General features: G+C 39.1%; 1 long non-coding RNA gene across 1 annotated transcript; it reads right to left on the bottom strand.

Annotated features, from left to right (window-relative positions):
- Positions 1 to 12341: 12341 nt before the first annotated feature.
- On the bottom strand, positions 12342 to 15438 carry LOC130457529 (uncharacterized). Its single transcript, XR_008916818.1, has 2 exons — positions 14990 to 15438; positions 12342 to 13041 (listed from the first exon to the last, which is right to left on the bottom strand). It is a non-coding gene; the product is annotated as an uncharacterized LOC130457529 (long non-coding RNA).
- Between the last annotated feature and the right edge of the window lie 1890 nt (positions 15439 to 17328).

Raw genomic sequence — 17328 nt, 5'->3', positions numbered from 1 at the left:
TGTAGCAATAAATATCATCCAGGTTTCACTGATTAGGTAACTGAGGCATAGGTGATCATTTTGCTCCAGGGCATAAAGTTAGTAAGTTATGAAAACCTAAACTAGGTGATTCAGTGCCTGGAGTCAGGAAGATTCATCTTTCTGACTTCAAATCTGGCCTCAGATACTTATTTGCTGTGTGACCTTGGGCAAGTCACTTAAAAATCTTAATGGAATTGTTTTACAGCGGGTTTCTTTCTTTCTTTCTTTCTTTCTTTCTTTCTTTCTTTCTTTCTTTCTTTCTTTCTTTCTTTCTTTCTTTCTTTCTTTCTTTCTTTCTTTCTTTCTTTCTTTCTTTCTTTCTTTCTTTCTTTCTTTCTTTCTTTCTTTCTTTCTTTCTTTCTTTCTTTCTTCCTTCCTTCCTTCCTCTTCCTTCCTTCCTTCCTTCCTTCCTTCCTTCCTTCCTTCCTTCCTTCCTTCCTTCCTTCCTTCCTTCCTTTCTTTCTTTCTTTCTTTCTTTCTTTCTTTCTTTCTTTCTTTCTTTCTTTCTTTCTTTCTTTCTTTCTTTCTTTCTTTCTTTCTTTCTTTCTTTCTTTCTTTCTTTCTTTCTTTCTTTCTTTCTTTCTTTCTTTCTTTCTTTCTTTCTTTCTTTCTTTCTTTCTTTCTTCCTTTCTTTCTCTCATTAAAGGCTACTTCTAGCTATAAAGGTTAAAAATTAAAGTCACGTGGTTCTATTTTGTCAGACAATAAACTTTAGAAATATAACACTTGAAGTATTGGATATTCATTAAATCCTACATAGCACAAAACCTTTCTGATTGTCCAGGTTATTAGTCCTCATTTTTTCTCCTCAAGGTTCTACCTATGGCAGAGCCTTCAGAGCTCATATTGGTTTCATCAGGCACAGTGGAACATTGACTCCAACACTGTAATGCCATTTTGGTCTTCTTTGGGTATGAAGGACAACAACCAACCATGTACATCATGTACATGTTTTACATCCCAGTAGAATGCAAGTCTGGGAATAAGTTTTCTGTTTTTGTATCCTCAGTACCTAGTGACTTGTATATACTCAAGATTTGTGATTTCATTTGTATGGAGAATTCCTAGTATGAGAATTCCCTCCACTATCGCAGATCAAAATTATAACTCAGTAGTTGTCTTAGGAGGTTACTTGAGTTACAGAAGAGTTAGTAACTTGGATAACAAAACTACCTAGTTAAGTGCCAAAGGCAGAATTTGAATCTTTTTCAGAGACTCTGAGCCCATCTGTCTTGCACATAGTAAGCACTAAATAAATGTTTTTTTTAATTAAATGGAATTATAAATAAGTGGGTTTATATTTGTGATTTTGGGAAAAATCTCAATGGGTTGGCCTCAGCTGGTGCTTCTTTATAGCAGTGGATCTTGGTAGAACTGAAGCTGAGTACTCATTCTGACCTTGCCCCATATATTGACATTTGGTAAGAAAGTGCTGATGTCCCAATATCATAATTCTTCTTGTGGGTGGGGAAGTGTGACTAACTTTATAGAAATGAGCTTCCTTGACATATGTTCCATAAAGGGAGGTCCATCTACATACAATCAGTATGGATGCTGAAGAAAGGGGCAAAGGTAGGGGCTAACCTGTGATGATGTGGGTCAGCTGGGCAGTCCCTCAGACACTGGGCAAAATGGGGCTTGCTGTGCTTTGAATGAAAAGTCTCCTGAAAATTTAGCATTTTTGAATGACGTTTTCAATAAATAATTTATTGGTTTTATAAATTTCTTCAAGTATCAATCAACTTGGTATTGAGAAAATGGAACTGAAGTAGGAATTGGGAAGACTTAGTTATAGCATTAGTTTGGACACTAACTTTATAAATGATGTTAGGAGGATCATTTGGCATTGCTTAGCTGTGTGACCCTGGGCAAGTCACTTAACCCCAATTCCCTGGCTCTTGCCATTCTTCAGTCTTAGAACTGATCCTATGATATAACATAAGGGGTTTAAAAAAAGAAAAAAAATCCTTTGGTTTCTTTGGGATTATTTGCTAAAATGTATAAAATGGGATGTAGAAGCCAATCTTTAAGGTCCCTTCCAGTTCTGACAATCTGTTTTGTAATTGATAATATAGAATTTTTCTTAGAGTGAGGTATACACACATTAGATAAGATGTTTATTGTTTTCAAAATGTGAATTTATCCCTTAATTAGGTAAAGTTGAGATCCTAGACATCTAACCTGAAAGACAGGCAGCCCACCCAAAGATAAGATAACCAAGAAAAAGATTATTTTCACAAGATAAAATTGAGTGTATTTTGGGGGGAAATTAAATATTACTTTAAAATAATTAAGATAAATAGTAATAAGGATAAAAAGATAAAGCCATAAATAATGATTTAATGTTTTAAATAGTCAGTGGACCTGAAATCAAGTAGATCCAAGGCATAGAAGACATAAGGGCTCCTGGAGATCAGCTACTTCATGGAATATCTTCAGGGTGGGGTGGGGGGGGAAGAAAAGGAAGGGGGATGCAGGTAATTGGCCGATGATTTCATTACAAGGCTGCTTCTCTTGGAGAAGGGAATCAGATGATCAGCAACAGCCCCCAGAGCTCCCACAGCAGCCTCCAGAGCTCCCACAGCAGCCTCCAGACTGCTGGCTGCGCCCACTGCCACTGTCACAGCAGTCAGACCTCTGGTGCCTGCGCCTGTGGGATCTCCTGTGATGGGAGAAGAGGCAGCAGCCACCCCCAGAGCCAGAGCTGCAGCATCCTCCAGAGCTACAGCATCCCCCAGAGCTACAGCATCCTCCTGAGCTAGAACCACAGCAAGAAGGAGGAGGGCATGGAGCCTGGGGAGGGCACTTGGGAGGACACTTGGGAGGACACTTAGGGGGACACTTGGGAGGACACTTAGGGGTCTGACACTTGGGAGGACATTTGGGTGGGCACTTAGGGGCCTGGCACTGCTGCTGGCTTTGCTGGCAAGACATCTCTGTTTAGGATCAACCTAAAAGACAATAAAGAAGAGACATCAAACCTCAGTTAAAAATGTTTAAATTCATGATCAAGCAATATTTTCTTGGTAATAAATGACTGGATTTCACTTGTATCCAGAACGAGAAAATCTGCAGAGATTTTTCTCCTGGGTTGGAATGTGGGACCATAGGGTAGACATCTATCAACCTAGGTCTCATGGAGGCAGAGAATTCCAAGAAAATGGGGGCTAATTTAATTTGAGGGATGAAATGTTCCAGATTCCTTCTCTTAAGGGGCCTAGTCCCATAGCATCCTCAGAATTCATCATCTCTCATTTTCTCAACAAGTTGTAACCATTGGACCCTTCTTTCTTTCTGGGCCTTAGAACTCTTTTCTCTTTTCCACTTTCCTAAACCTTAAATCATCAATGTTTTGTTTTTAGTGTCCATAGGTAGGAGGATGATCACCTACAAACTTGTGTAAAAAGTCCCCAACGGTCATAGAAATCAAACTATGACCCAAAGAACCATAATTCAGATTCAGGGGTATTCCTCATCCCTCACTCCATCCCCAATTTAACCAGCCAGTAAAGGTGATTTACACAAAGTTCCTGTCTAGCTACAGATTTTTGGCTTTCTATGTGTATCAAGGTGGCAGTCTTGTGAAGCCCCTTCTCAAGACAATGTTTTTAAATAAAATGCATAGGGTTACAAAGGAAACAAATTATATTGATATGTCTTAAAAACAAGTTCACAGACCCCAAGTTAAGAATTCCTGTGGAAGCACCATAGCAAAGTTCCCCATTTCGGGAAGGGACTCTACCAGCATCAACCATCTTGATTTCAGGAATCTGAAGCCATCCTGATCCCCAATCCCTCAAAATTTCTCCCTCTAAGGACATTCTGGGAAGGTCTTTTGTTCTATCCCTCTTTTATCTGGCTTCACCAAACTCATTGTTTGGGCTAGAAAAGGGACATACCTGGCCCACACTTTGGTGCTTTCTGGGGAGACAGACTTGATCTTGATCAGTCTCCAATAAATCCAAAGAATAGCAGACCTCTATTCCTTATTAACCTCCCTTCTCATGCTGTTTGACTTTCCTCCATTATTCTGAATCCCTCTAGCAGCCTCTGCCTTTCTCCCTCTTTCTTCATCTCCCCTGCTCCTTCTTGCCTTTGACTCCCCTGCTTTGGGGCTCTCATTTCCCTTCCTGAACCCCTTCTGTTCCAAACCCTTCTCCCTGGGGACTGAATCACTTACCTTGATCGCAGACACTGAGGAGGGTGATTGTGTTAAGAACCACTGCCATGGCATCTTTTATAGGGGATCCCCAGGTTCCATGCTACCATGAGACAGCTCTAGTGGGAGGAGAAGGCTCTTTTGCAATCCAAGGAATGTGCCAGGAACTGCCCATGTGCCAGTCAATTCTTTTCCCAGCCCCATTCCCTCATGGTTCTAAGTTAATCATGCAGATATTCAACAGATAGGGGTCTACCTGTTTATTTTGGATTGTTTTGTTTTTATTCATTTGGCTTATGTTGATGGTCAAATGCCTTTCCCAGTTTGTACTGGGTTTGTACTCTTCCCCATTCCCCACTTCTCTCTTCTACCTATAACTCTCGGAATTTGCCATCTTGTCTCATAAAGCTCTGATATTGAGACATCCATCCTTTCTTGGACTTCCAAGGGTCCTGGTCTATTTCACCACATATTCCAGGGAAATTTCTGATTACCAACCTATATGCCCTACCAAAAGCTTCTGGTCATAGATAGTTCATAAGTCTAAGTCATTAGGCATATGTTTAGGTTGTGTCTACAAAATAGAGTCCATCGTGTAGTCAGTAACCCTATTACGATCACACTTTTCAGGTGAACTCTAGGACATGGCAAGGTAGGCTTTAGAGAGAGGCTTCTAATTCATTCACAAAGTTACAAAAATTCATATTAGAAGGTGTCTCAATGGCCATCAGGTTCAAATCATTCTTTAAAACAAAACAAAACAACCCCCCCCCCCAAAGTCTTACCTTCCATCTTAGAATATATACTGTCTATTGGTCCAAAGTAGAAGAGTGTTAAGAGTTAGGCAATGAAGTGACTTGCCCACAAACACACAGCTAGGAAGTGATTGAGGTTGTATTTGAACCCAGGACTTCCTGTCTCAATCCACTGAACTGCCTAGCTGTCCCAGTTCAAATGATTCTTGAAAATTACTTATTTCCCCCATATATCAGACAAGTCATTGTCTAGGGTTTGGTGGAAGACTGGGGGGGGGGGGACCTATTATCCTCTACCTCCCAAGGAAACTCATTTGACTTTTAATAGATCTCGTTGTTAGAAAGTTTCTTCCTTAGATTAAGATTAACTTGGTCTCTGTCACTTCCACCTATTACTCTGAAGATGGCCCTCTGGGCCAAAACGAACATGTTTGGTCCCCCTTCCAGGTGACAGCTAATATGGAGCTTGACACTTGAGTCTTCTCTTCAGGCTAAACACTTTTTAGTCCTTGTCTTGGTTCTTATGTGGTATGGATCAAAGTCCTTCCTATCAATGTTCTTCCTTAAACTCATCATTTAGAAACAAACACAGTATTTCTTTCTATGTCATCTGATTAGGGAAAGAACAGAGTGAGAATCTAGTAGATGGAGTACAGTGGAGAGAGCACTGAACTTCCAGTCAGGAAGACTCCAGTTCAAATCCAACCTTGGCTACTTCCTAGCTGTGTGTCCCTGGGCAAATCGCTTAAGCTTTGTTTGCCTCATTTCCTCAACAGAACAATTATGATAATAATAATACCTTCCTCATGGGGTGAAATGAGATAAAGTTTGTTAGGTACTTAACACAATGCTGGCAGGTAGTATAACATAATGCTTATTTCTTCCTCCTTCCCCTTGAAAGACTAGAATTTGGGTCCAAGGATTGTTGTGTTTCTAGTTTTTCTATTGCCTACTCCAATTTATCCTTTCCCCCCCTTGAATAATAATAATAATGACTTTTATTAAATACTTAACATCTAGACAGTCTATGTCAATAACATTCCTCTAATCCACCCATTTAGCCACCCTAAAATTATTAATGAGGTAATTATCACTTTATACTGTTCTTGATGAAGCTAAGTTGGTGCTTTGTGATTGCTATGTCCTCTTCTAGATATAGACTAACCTTTCCTCAATCCACTGTGGAATCTCCCCTGTAATCAAAATCAACTTACTGGTCTGTAGTTTCAAGGCTAAAGGCTCCATACTTTTACTCATTTGGCGACAAGGGAGAAGTTTGCTCTTGGCCAGGTCTGTGCTACCCCTCCAGTTATCCATGATCTTCAAAGATCACTGACAGTGTCTTGTTATTCACAGCTGTCATTTCTTTCATTACCCAGGATACAATTCACCTGGGCCAAGTAACTTGAACTCATCACGTTGAGCTAGGTTCTTTATCTACCTATTTTCTTTGGATTTTCAACTAACTGCCATATTTGTTCCAGAAACAGATATTGCCATATCCATTCTGGTCCCAACTAAAGCAAAATCCTGGCAGAGAAAAATTGGAACAAAAGAGTCAACAGATCCAATTTCTCATTATCTTTCATTATTCATCAGCATCCTATCCATTTTAAGCAGCGGCCTTGTCCCTGCTTACATCCTATTCTTTTCCCTAATATAGAGAAATGAACAAGCAATAATAACTTCTTTTTAAGCCTTTCTTCAGTACCAAAGAAGTCTTACACTCAGCAGATGTGATAATCAATAGATGTAGGAACATGGAGTTGGCCGTTTTCTACTTTCTGGGATTTTCTGAAATCTTACATTTTATCAACACATTAATATTAATTAACATTATTTATTGACCCACAATAATCTTACATGTTATTAACTGGCCTTGGTCAGTACTTAATGAAACATATTGGGGTTGAAATAGAAATGAGTATGTGTTCCTAAACCTGGGATTGGCATGCTTTTCTATTATTGGTCTTCTCTCCATCCCTTTTACAGGAAACTGCCTTCTTGCTCAATGATGTTACAGTGGTCATCCTTCATGACATAGAATCCATCTCTTCTTATGAGATGCCCCTTAAGCAGCACATTCTACATGGAACTTTTCCTGTCCCTCTACCACCACCAATATCAATATTCTTCTTCCCTATCTCATATTTAGTTTGTATGTTTTTTATTCTGAATTTACCAATATATGTATGTGTTGTTTCACCCAACAAAATAGAAGTTCCTTGAAAGTAAGGATTACTATGTTCTTTGCATTTGTGTCCTCAATGTCTTGCCTTGTGTCTGGATCATAGAACTTCATAAATGCTTGCTCATGAATTAATTGATTATCAATACAGTCATCTTACTGTCCAGTGTCCTTACTCATGTCACATCAACCATCTATATACATACATATGAAGAATTACTGTAAAGTCCAATGATTTATTTTTAATCTACAAATGATCCTTCAAATGCAAAGGAGATTAGTCCTTTTCTACGTGATTAACTTGGGAAGATTCCCATTTATTCTCAGTCACTGCTCTAAACATTCCTGGGAATCCATGTTTGGGACTGCCAAGGTAATGATGTTGTTGGTGTAATGATGTCACTGACACTGACACTGATACAGATATTAAAGATGCTGACTAATTAGATGCTTAGGATGGGGATGATGACAACCAAAATATCCAACAGAGCTTGTGACATCCTCTGTGACCAACACTTGAACCTGCTTTCTCATCTACTCACACTAACATCACCCAGGAACTCCAGGCAGTCCTTCCTGAGAAACATGGTTTTGGAAAAATGACTTTGACCCTTTATCATTTCCTCAGTTATTAAGCATGAGTAAATTTGACTTGGTATAGAAGCAGGTTTTCAAGTACAATTAGAGTGTCATTTCAGAGTTCAACTCTGTTAATCAATCATGCAAAATACATTCACTGTGTGCCTATTTCTTTTTTTTATAAATGTTTTTCTTTTTTCTTTTTCAACTGCATGTAGAACCAATTTTTGACAATTGTTTTTGACACTGTAAAATTCAGATTTTCTTCCTCCCTCCTCTCCCACCAAGGAAGTAAATAATCGGATATAGGTCATACCCATACCTTCATGCAATATAGCTTTCCATGTTGTTCATTTCATAATAGAAGACACACATGTCACATATACAATAGAAATCTCATGAAGGATCTATAGTGGAAGACATGTTTTGATCTGCACTCAGATTCAAATAGTTCCTTTGTTGGCTGTGGATAGCACTTTTTTCATGAGTCCTTTGTGGTTATTTTGGAGCTCACTTTCTTTTTAACCTCTTTTCTCCTCAAATGTCTTATGATACCTCCTATCTGCTTCCTCTCATATAAAGACCTCTTCATACTTAACCAAAAAAAGTAAGCCATTCAGTGAGAGCTCTGTTTTCTCTTCTTTTCTTCTTTCCCCATCCCACTAACTTCCACTTGTCCCCTCTAGTCTTTAGTTTTCACTTATCTACTGGTGTCTTGCCTACTACCACGTTTCCTATCCTTAAAAAATCCTGTGTGAAACTCCACCATTTTGTAGGTAATCTTAGATCCTTTTTCTCTTTTTTTTAGCTACTCACTTAAAAAATTCCATCTACATTTGCTGCCCAAAATTCTTTTTTCATTCTCTTTCAAACCTTCAGTCTAGCTCCCAAAATCATCACTCAGCTGAAACTGCTATCTCAAAAGTGATCTTCACTAATCTCGTAATTGTCAAATCTACCCATCCTTCTTGATCTTTTAAAAAACAAATGAATCCTTACCTTCCATCTTAGAAACAATACTAAATATTGGTTCCAAAACAGAAGAGTAATAAGGGCTAGGCAATGAGGGGTTAAGTAACTTACCCAGGGTCACACAACTAGGAAGTATTTGAGGTCCCATTTGAACCTGGACCTGGACCAGGTCTCTGGAGCTGGTTCTTAATCCTGTGAGTCAGCTAGCTTCCCCCTCTTCCTGAGCTTTCAATCATTCTAGACACTGTTGACTATGTCATGGATTTACCATTTCCTCTAGGTTTTATTGACAGAGCTCTTGGTTTTTCTGTGAGTAATTGTTCCTTCTCACTTTCCTTTGCTGGATTTTTGTCCATTATGGGTATACCCTATGGTTTTGTTCTAGGTCCTCTTTTTTTTTTTTTAGTTTGACATTTGGTGATCTCATAAACTCCCAAAGGTTCAATTATTGTATCCATGCAGTAAATTCCCAAATCTATTGATCTAATATCAGTCTCTCTCCTGAGCTTTAAGCGTACATCACCAACTGAACATTTTAGCCTGGATTTACCATAAGCATGTCCAATTCAAGAGGTACAAAACAGAATCCATTAAGGTCTCCCTAACCAACCCTTTTTCTCTATTTCTCTATTACTTTTGGGGACATGACCATTCTTCTAGATTTTCAATCTGGCAGTCACTCCATATCCACATATCCATATATTCATATATGCCATCAGCCTCCATAATATTTTTTATATATGTCTCCTTTCCATTCACATAGTTTCCAACCTAGATTAGGTTCCCATTCTCTGTCTTTGTCTGTCTGTCTTTTCCACTCTGTCTCTCTTAAATACTTACTTTCTGATTTAGTATGACTTCCAAGACAGAAAAATGGCAAGAGGGCTATGCAATTGGGGTTAAGTGACTTGCCCAGGTTCACACAGCTATTTCAGGGGATGCACTAAACCAGGTTGAGGGTAACTGGATGGCCTCAAACTTGCCCAGATTAATTTAGCCACAGAGAGGCATATCATGATTTGCTGATATTGATAGTAGAAAGAATCCCACCCATTGCTCTTAATTCTGAAATAAGAGAACTATTATGCCCCCTTTGAACCTTCAATCCATCTTCATGTGGCATGAACCCATGACCCTTCAATGCCTTCTCCATCTTAATCATTCTCCTCTATATATCCACTGGCTTATCAGTGACTTTCCTCAACTGTGGCATCTAACCCTGAATATTCCAGATTTAATTTGGCCTCATCAGAGCATAAAAGTCTTAATATCTCATTCCTAGAAACTGGCTTCCTAAACTTGTGTATGAAATTACTAATGTCAATGGGCTTTTGGTTGTCTCTGAACATTTTTTTCATTCATCTTGACTTATCAGAAGAGACTCATTGCCTCTCGTGTCGCCACAATTTAGTCCCTTAAACCCAGAGCATTCTCTAACTCCTCCTATACTAAATATTACTAAAAAGTAGTTTTAGATTATTTGATTCTATATACCCAGAGACACTAACTAGGATCTAAAAAGCATTTAAGGTGAAGCTCAGCCATCAGAGTCATATTTTATCAGTATCCTCTGTCCTGGAACCTCTCTGATTAGAGGGCAGAGTGAAAAGGTCTCCCAAAGCCTCCATTGAAGGAGGGCACCCAGATCAGCCATCCTTTCATTTCCACCTAAAGGCACTCCTTTGGACTTTTCTATCATTCTCCATTCCCTCCCACTTCCTTTCAGATATCTTCTGGGTATGGTCTTCCATCATTAGGGTGTATGCTCTTTGATGGCAGAGACTGTTTTTATTTTTATTTTTTTGTGTTTGTAATTCTAGTAATGAATGCAGAACCTGACACATAGTAGGTACTTAATAAATATTTATTGACTATTGGGCTAAATTTTAAAAAATTGAATACAATATACTTTGCTTGTGAACAGAAAACCCTCTTTCTTACCTTCCTAGGCTTACATCTCTCTCTCTCTCTCTCTCTCTCTCTCTCTCTCTCTCTGTCTCTGTCTCTCTCTCTCTCTCTCTCTCTCTCTCTCTCTCTCTCTCACAAACCTTACTTTCTGTCTTAGAATCACAGTAAGAGCTAGGCAATGGGGGTTAAGTGACTTGCCCAGGGTCACACAGCTAGGAAGTATCTGAGGTCAGATTTGAACCTAGAACCACCCATTTCTGGGCATGACTCTCAATTCAGTGAGCTTTCCAGCTGCCCCTTACTAGTCTTACATCTTAAACCACCTCTCTCCTCAGCCTCCCTCCTCTCACCACTACCCAAATACTCTCCAGTTGAGGGATATGGGCCATCTTTCTGTTCCTTGTACATAAAACTCCATCACTGGCTGACTTGCATGTCTGGAACTCTCCCTCCTCATCTCCTCCCCTTGGCTTCCCTGACTTCCCTGACTTTTCAGCTGAAATCCCACTTTTTGACAGGCACATGCTTTGCCTCTGTGATTATTTACAGGAAATCCTGTAAATATCGTGTTAGTATATAATGATTTGCCTTACATCCTTAGCACTTAGCATGACTTGTATTGCTCCAAGATGGGACAGCTTGGATTTTTTTTTTCTTTCTTTCCCTCTCCTACTCTGGGCTAGGGCTCATGTGAGAATTTCCCCCCATTTATAATGGCCCTGAAGTAGGAATTCTAGTGCCACCTGCTGGCAGCTATAGAGAGTTCGAGGAGGAGGCAACAGTGACAGCAAGTCCACTTAACAGAAGATAGAGAAAACATTTGTAGAAATAATTAAGACAGACTAAGGTCTACTGGGAGCCCTATGTGGTCAGACGCTAGAAATGACTGAGAGTATTCAGATCTCTGAGAATGGATCTTTCTTTGGAGGGTTTCTCATTTTCCATGAGCTCTGTTTGGCTTGGTCTTCATCTAAAATGTATCTGTTCAGATCTGTGTTTGTAGTCAATGAATCAATTAGTAAACATTTACAGGTGATGCTGGTGAAAATGCATAGGTTAATGTCATAGAGTGAGGTTCCAAAATATTTGGGGTGGAGGCAATATAATAAAGAACTACGATAAACATTCTTCATTTTATGTGGGACCTTTGAAGAATTTATTTTCAGGCATGTTCAACTTTTTTGGGATTCTCTTTGGAATTGTCTTGTCAGGAGTGGTTTGCCATTTCCTTCTCTAGATCATTTGACAGATGAGGAAACTGAGGCAAACAGGGTTAAATGACTTACTCAGGGTCACACAGCTAGAAAATGTCTAAGGCTAGATTTGAAATCAAGAAGATGAGTGTGAATTGTTTTTAACTCTTACCTTCCATCTTGAAATAAATTTGTGTATTACCTCCAAGCAGTAAGGGCTAGGCAAAAGGGTTGTGACTTGCCCAGAGTCACATAGCTGGAAAGTGTCAGAGGCCAGATATGAACCCCAAACTTCCCATTTCTAGCTCTCAACCCACTGAGCCACTTAATTGCTCCTTGCCCTCCATTTAATTTCTTAAGCTGACCCACTATATATTAAAACCACCATGGGGTAAGTCATGATGTTGGGAGGATAACTGTACTACCCAATTAAACCATTTAACTGGCGAGAGAAAAATCAGTGGTTTTGTCTGTTAAATGGGCAAACTGAACATTTTAAACTTCTGTTCAGGCAATAGGAACAGAGCCTGATGGAGAAGAAAAGACAATGATTATCAGACAAAGAGGACTGTGAATGTAGATTTATTGTTGCATATTGTCTCTGACCAAGAGGGAGCAGTAGGATGGAGGTTAGGCAAACACAAGGCTTATTGATCCAAGATCAATGAGGGTTTCTGAGGAGCTACTTCAGAGAGGCGAATGAAGAGGTAGGCATAACAGCTGCAGATGTGGGTAGGGTCATTTATTGGCCCCTAGTTAGATAGTTCAACATCATTGATGCTTGCTGCAGAGAAAAAGATGATCAGCAGCAGCCCCCAGAGCTTCCACAACATCCCCCAGAGCTTCCACAACATCCCCCAGAGCTTCCACAGCATCCCCCAGAGCTCCCACAGCAGCCTCCAGACTGCTGGCTGTGCCCACTGCCACTGTCACAGCAGTCAGACTTTGGGCGTCTGTGTCTGTGGGATCTTCTATGATGGTGGGAGAAGAGGCAGCAGCCTCCTCCAGAGCCAGAGCTGCAGCATCCTCCAGAGCTCCCACAGCATCCTCCTGAGCTACAGCATCCTCCTGAGCTAGAGCCACAGCAAGAAGGAGGAGGGCATGGAGCCTGGGGAGGGCACTTGGGTGGACACTTGGGAGGACACTTGGGTGGGCATTTGGGTGGGCATTTTGGTGTCTGACACTTGGGGGGACACTTGGGTGGGCACTTAGGGGCCTGGCACTGTTGCTGGCTTTGCTGGCAGGACATCTCTGTGCAAGGTCAATCTGAAAGATAATAAGAGAATGTACATCAAATCAAGACTGAGAATTTGCTTCTGTTTGGGATCAATGCCCTCTAAAATGGCAATTAGTATCTAGGACTCGTTTGTAGCCAGAAAGAAAAATCCTACAACAAAAAATGTTTGGGATGGAGTTTGAGACCCAGAATTTCTATGTATTAAGAAAATTCAGACCTGACTTAGTTCAAGACACCCATAGGAACAAGTCCCCAGTGGCCCCGACAGATACAGATCTCTCTTGTAGATTCTAGTACCATGGCACCCTCAGGATTTTCAATCCTCTCTTATAATACTGACAAAAGGTTATTGCTTTCTTATTTCTATCTCTGGACATTTTCTTCTCCTCCTTTTTTTTTTTGGTCAAGACAACTATGACTTTGGAAATCATCAGTGATTCAAAAAATACATAAATACGTGGAAAAAATTGAAAACTTGGATATTTATTTAAATATGTATTATAATATTGATTATATGCTATATAAAGATCTAATTATTATGTGTTAGATACAAATACATTAAATATGTATTCTAAAAATGTTATAAAAATGTCCTTTCTAGACTCACCATCTCCCTCCACCTGTACTTCATCATAACACACATGCACACTATATCAGACCTATAGAGCAGATCAGCACAAATGGTATCATCTAGATCTACATTGGCAAAGACCGGGCAGAAGTGTAGAGCTGGCACTCTGGGAGCTACTCCATTCCCCCTATTTCCAATGCCCAAGGATATTTTTGCATGCCTCTGTCCAGCCACTTGGGGGCTCAGAGACAGCTTGAATTTACTCTCTAGGCACTCGAACTCATGAAAGGCTCACCAATGCTGGATGAATCATGATTCATTTACTGTCTAGAAGAGGGAGTCTAACTGGCTCTTTTTGCCTTAAGCTTTTGGATTTGGGAACTATCACACATATTGTGGCTCATATCACACCCTTTTCCTCAATCTCATAAATCTTCCTCCTCTAAGGACAATCTCAGAAAGCCCTTAGGTTGATCTGGTGTTTGGTTCATCCCATCCAATGCACTGGTGCGATCTTGAGAACAGATATAGTTAGAGTATAGTATAATTAAGTTGTATAAAATGCTGAGTTAGAGTGACTTGTCTAAAATCCTATAGCCAGGATGTGTGAGAGGTGGACTTGAACCTAGGTTAACTTACCTTAGAGGACAGTTGTCTGTCTATTACACTATGATACCAGACTACTACTATTAGAATGTAAACTGAGTCCAGAGGCTGTCATAGATAAATATACATGTATGTATCTATATTTACATATGCACATATAAACAAACACATACATGTATATGTAAGACATACATATATTCACCTATAACATATAAACCCATGTTACCACAAAAGTAAATGCTTAATAATTTAAAAATACTTATTTTCCATCATATTAATTATTGCTGAGAATACATAATTTCCAGTCTATAAGAAAAAATCCTATAGTATTTTATGCCATCTTGAATGTAAAATTAGATTTAATATTTTATCAATATATATTTGTAGCAATATATGTATCACAAAGAGGATTTATTATGTAGAATCTCTAGCTATTATTAAATATGTGGGTTCTAGACCTCCTAACAACTTTCTGGGTACATCCTTCAATATTCCAGTTATTGGTTGAGTTTCCCAAGACTCAAATAGCACCTTGTTCCTTCCCCTCCAAATATTAGATCCATATCTTATTGTTTTTTTTTGTGGAAAACCAGCCTAATTTCTCCTCAGTCTAAAACAAATTCAAAGCACAACAAACCTCTCTATTCCTCACTAGTCTCCCTTCTCATCCTGCTTGATAGAATCTTCCCCCGTTTATTCCTTATTTCTTTATCTTTCTCTCATCTTCGATGACTTCCCTCTTTCTACATCCAGGACGCTTCATAGTCAAAGCTCTCCCCAATGAGGTCTGAGTCACTTACCCAATCACAGACAGTGAACGACTTATCTCCCAGGAGGCAGATGGTGTGAAGAGCTAGTACCAAGGCTACCTTTTATAAGGGATTCCCTGGCACTGCTGCTGCTAGGAGACATAGTTCTAGTGGGAGGAGAAGACATTTTCACGGCCCAAGGCATGTGCCAAGCAAGTTCCACGTGGCAGACAATTCTTGGCATTCTGTAACTCCATTCCCTCATGACTTCCAGTTAGACCATCATCATTCTGAAGCTGCTTTTCTCACAAGTGGCATATCTGTATGGTGCCTGCTGGTAGTTGAGGTATTTGCCCAATTTGAGATATGCTCCTCGCTGCTTCCCATAGTCCTATTTCCCCATTAAACTCCAAAGTAGCTGAAAGGCTATCACAGGAACATGATGCTGAGACATCCATCTTTCTTGAGAATCTGAAGGTCTTTTTTGCTCACCACCACTACCAGGCAGCCATCTCTGGGAAAGTACCTGATTCCTCCCCGAGGGAACCCAGCCCTTCATGCCTGTGTTGTCACATGTATAAATCAGTGGGTTTATTTTTAGGTAGAGTTTACACAACAGAGCTGAATTGGAGCCAAGGGCTGCCAGTACCAAGACAATTCCCCTATAATCACCTTTCAGAGTTCTGTCTCCTCATTTTGAACATTCTAAGGTAGGTTTCAGACGACTTATGAGTCATTGAAGGGGCATCAATAATCATTTAGTTCAAACTATACTGAAAAGAATTCTCTCTACCCTATGGTAAAGAAGTAGTTATCCAGTCTTTGGATGAGCACTTACAGTGATGGGGAAGCCCACTGTTTCTCTAAGGATGCCCATTTTCCTTGTTGTTGCCATTGAGTCATTTCAGTCATGATTGACTATGTCCCCATTTGGCAAAGATACTAGAGTGGTTTGTCATTTCTTTCTCTAGCTCATTTAACAGATGAAGAAACTGAGGCCAACAAGGTTAAGTGACTTGCCCAGGGTCATATAGCTAGTAGATATTTGAGATCAGATTTGAACCCAGGAAGATGAGTCTTTCTGACTCCAAGACCAGAACTTTATCCATTGTAGCCATTCAGGCACAAGTCAAGGCATCACCTTGTGATGGCATTGGTCTTCTTTGAGAATAAAAGACAAACAACTACAACAACAACTGCTGCTGCTGTCTAGTCCAAATTTTTGTATTTTCCCCCTGAAGAATATTAAAAAGAACTTAATGAAATAATTGCCTAAAAATCGAAACTTGTTTAGAGCATTCCTCAAACCCACATGTTTGTGAAACAAATAACCCTATAAAAAAGAATATTAGGGAATTATAACATCATCTCTTCCTAATGGAACCATGTTAGCTCTTTGTAAGAATTTCTTTTTCTAGAGTTTACCCCTTACCCTTTTAATAGCATATTACAGAAATTTCCTAGAAATGAAATTAATTACTTGGGATTTGATTTGATTGGACTATAGTTGACAGACTTCATTCTCTTATCTAATTTCAAATTTGGGGGACATTTCTCCTCCAATCCTGTGGTACTTCTATTATTCTCCATGATATTTCAAATGTCACTGACAGCTTAATCCTCCAGTTCTTCCTGTATTCAGGAGGTTAGTTCTTTCTGTACTCTGGATCATAGAGTCTAAACTCAGTAAAATGATGTAGGTGCTCTTGTATTGTTTCCTGACTTAATTTAGATACAAATTCCTTATTCTCAATTCTTATTTTTTCCTTTCTATGAAAAGATTATTACTGTTTACAGAATAACAACAACAACAATAATAACAAAATAATATGTAATTCCTGATTTCTCATTATCATCAGTTATCAGCATCCCACCTTTCCTATGTAATAGTCCTATCCACACATTGATCATATTCTTTTCCCTAAAAGCGGTCAAACAAAAAATGAAATAACTAAATTAATTTTGATTTAATTTAAACAATTTAATTAAATAATTAGAATTATTGTGTATATTTCTAATTCTGGCTTGATCAAATAAGTCTTCATATCTATATGATGTCACAACTCATAGATGTGGGACCACAGAACTAGTAATTTTAAAAATTGCCTTGGATTTCCTGAAATCTTACATTTTACTAACACATAAGACCCTTAAGGAACTAAAAAAGGTAGAACAGGATATTGGGGAGTATATCCCTAAATCTTTCAGTAGTAATGTATTAATACAACTGGCTTCCCATTCAAAGTCCTCATTCAAACCATGTCACCCATGTATACACAGACATATGTGTCACAGATATGAAGGACTGCTTTAATTCATATGCAAAGAACACTGATTTTTTTCCCAAATGGTTGACTTGGGATACTTAATATTTATTCATTGATGTTATT

Source organism: Monodelphis domestica, chromosome 2 (genome assembly GCF_027887165.1).
Source record: "Monodelphis domestica isolate mMonDom1 chromosome 2, mMonDom1.pri, whole genome shotgun sequence".
NCBI classification, from domain to species: domain Eukaryota; kingdom Metazoa; phylum Chordata; class Mammalia; order Didelphimorphia; family Didelphidae; genus Monodelphis; species Monodelphis domestica.
This window is presented reverse-complemented; position numbering and strand designations above follow the sequence as displayed.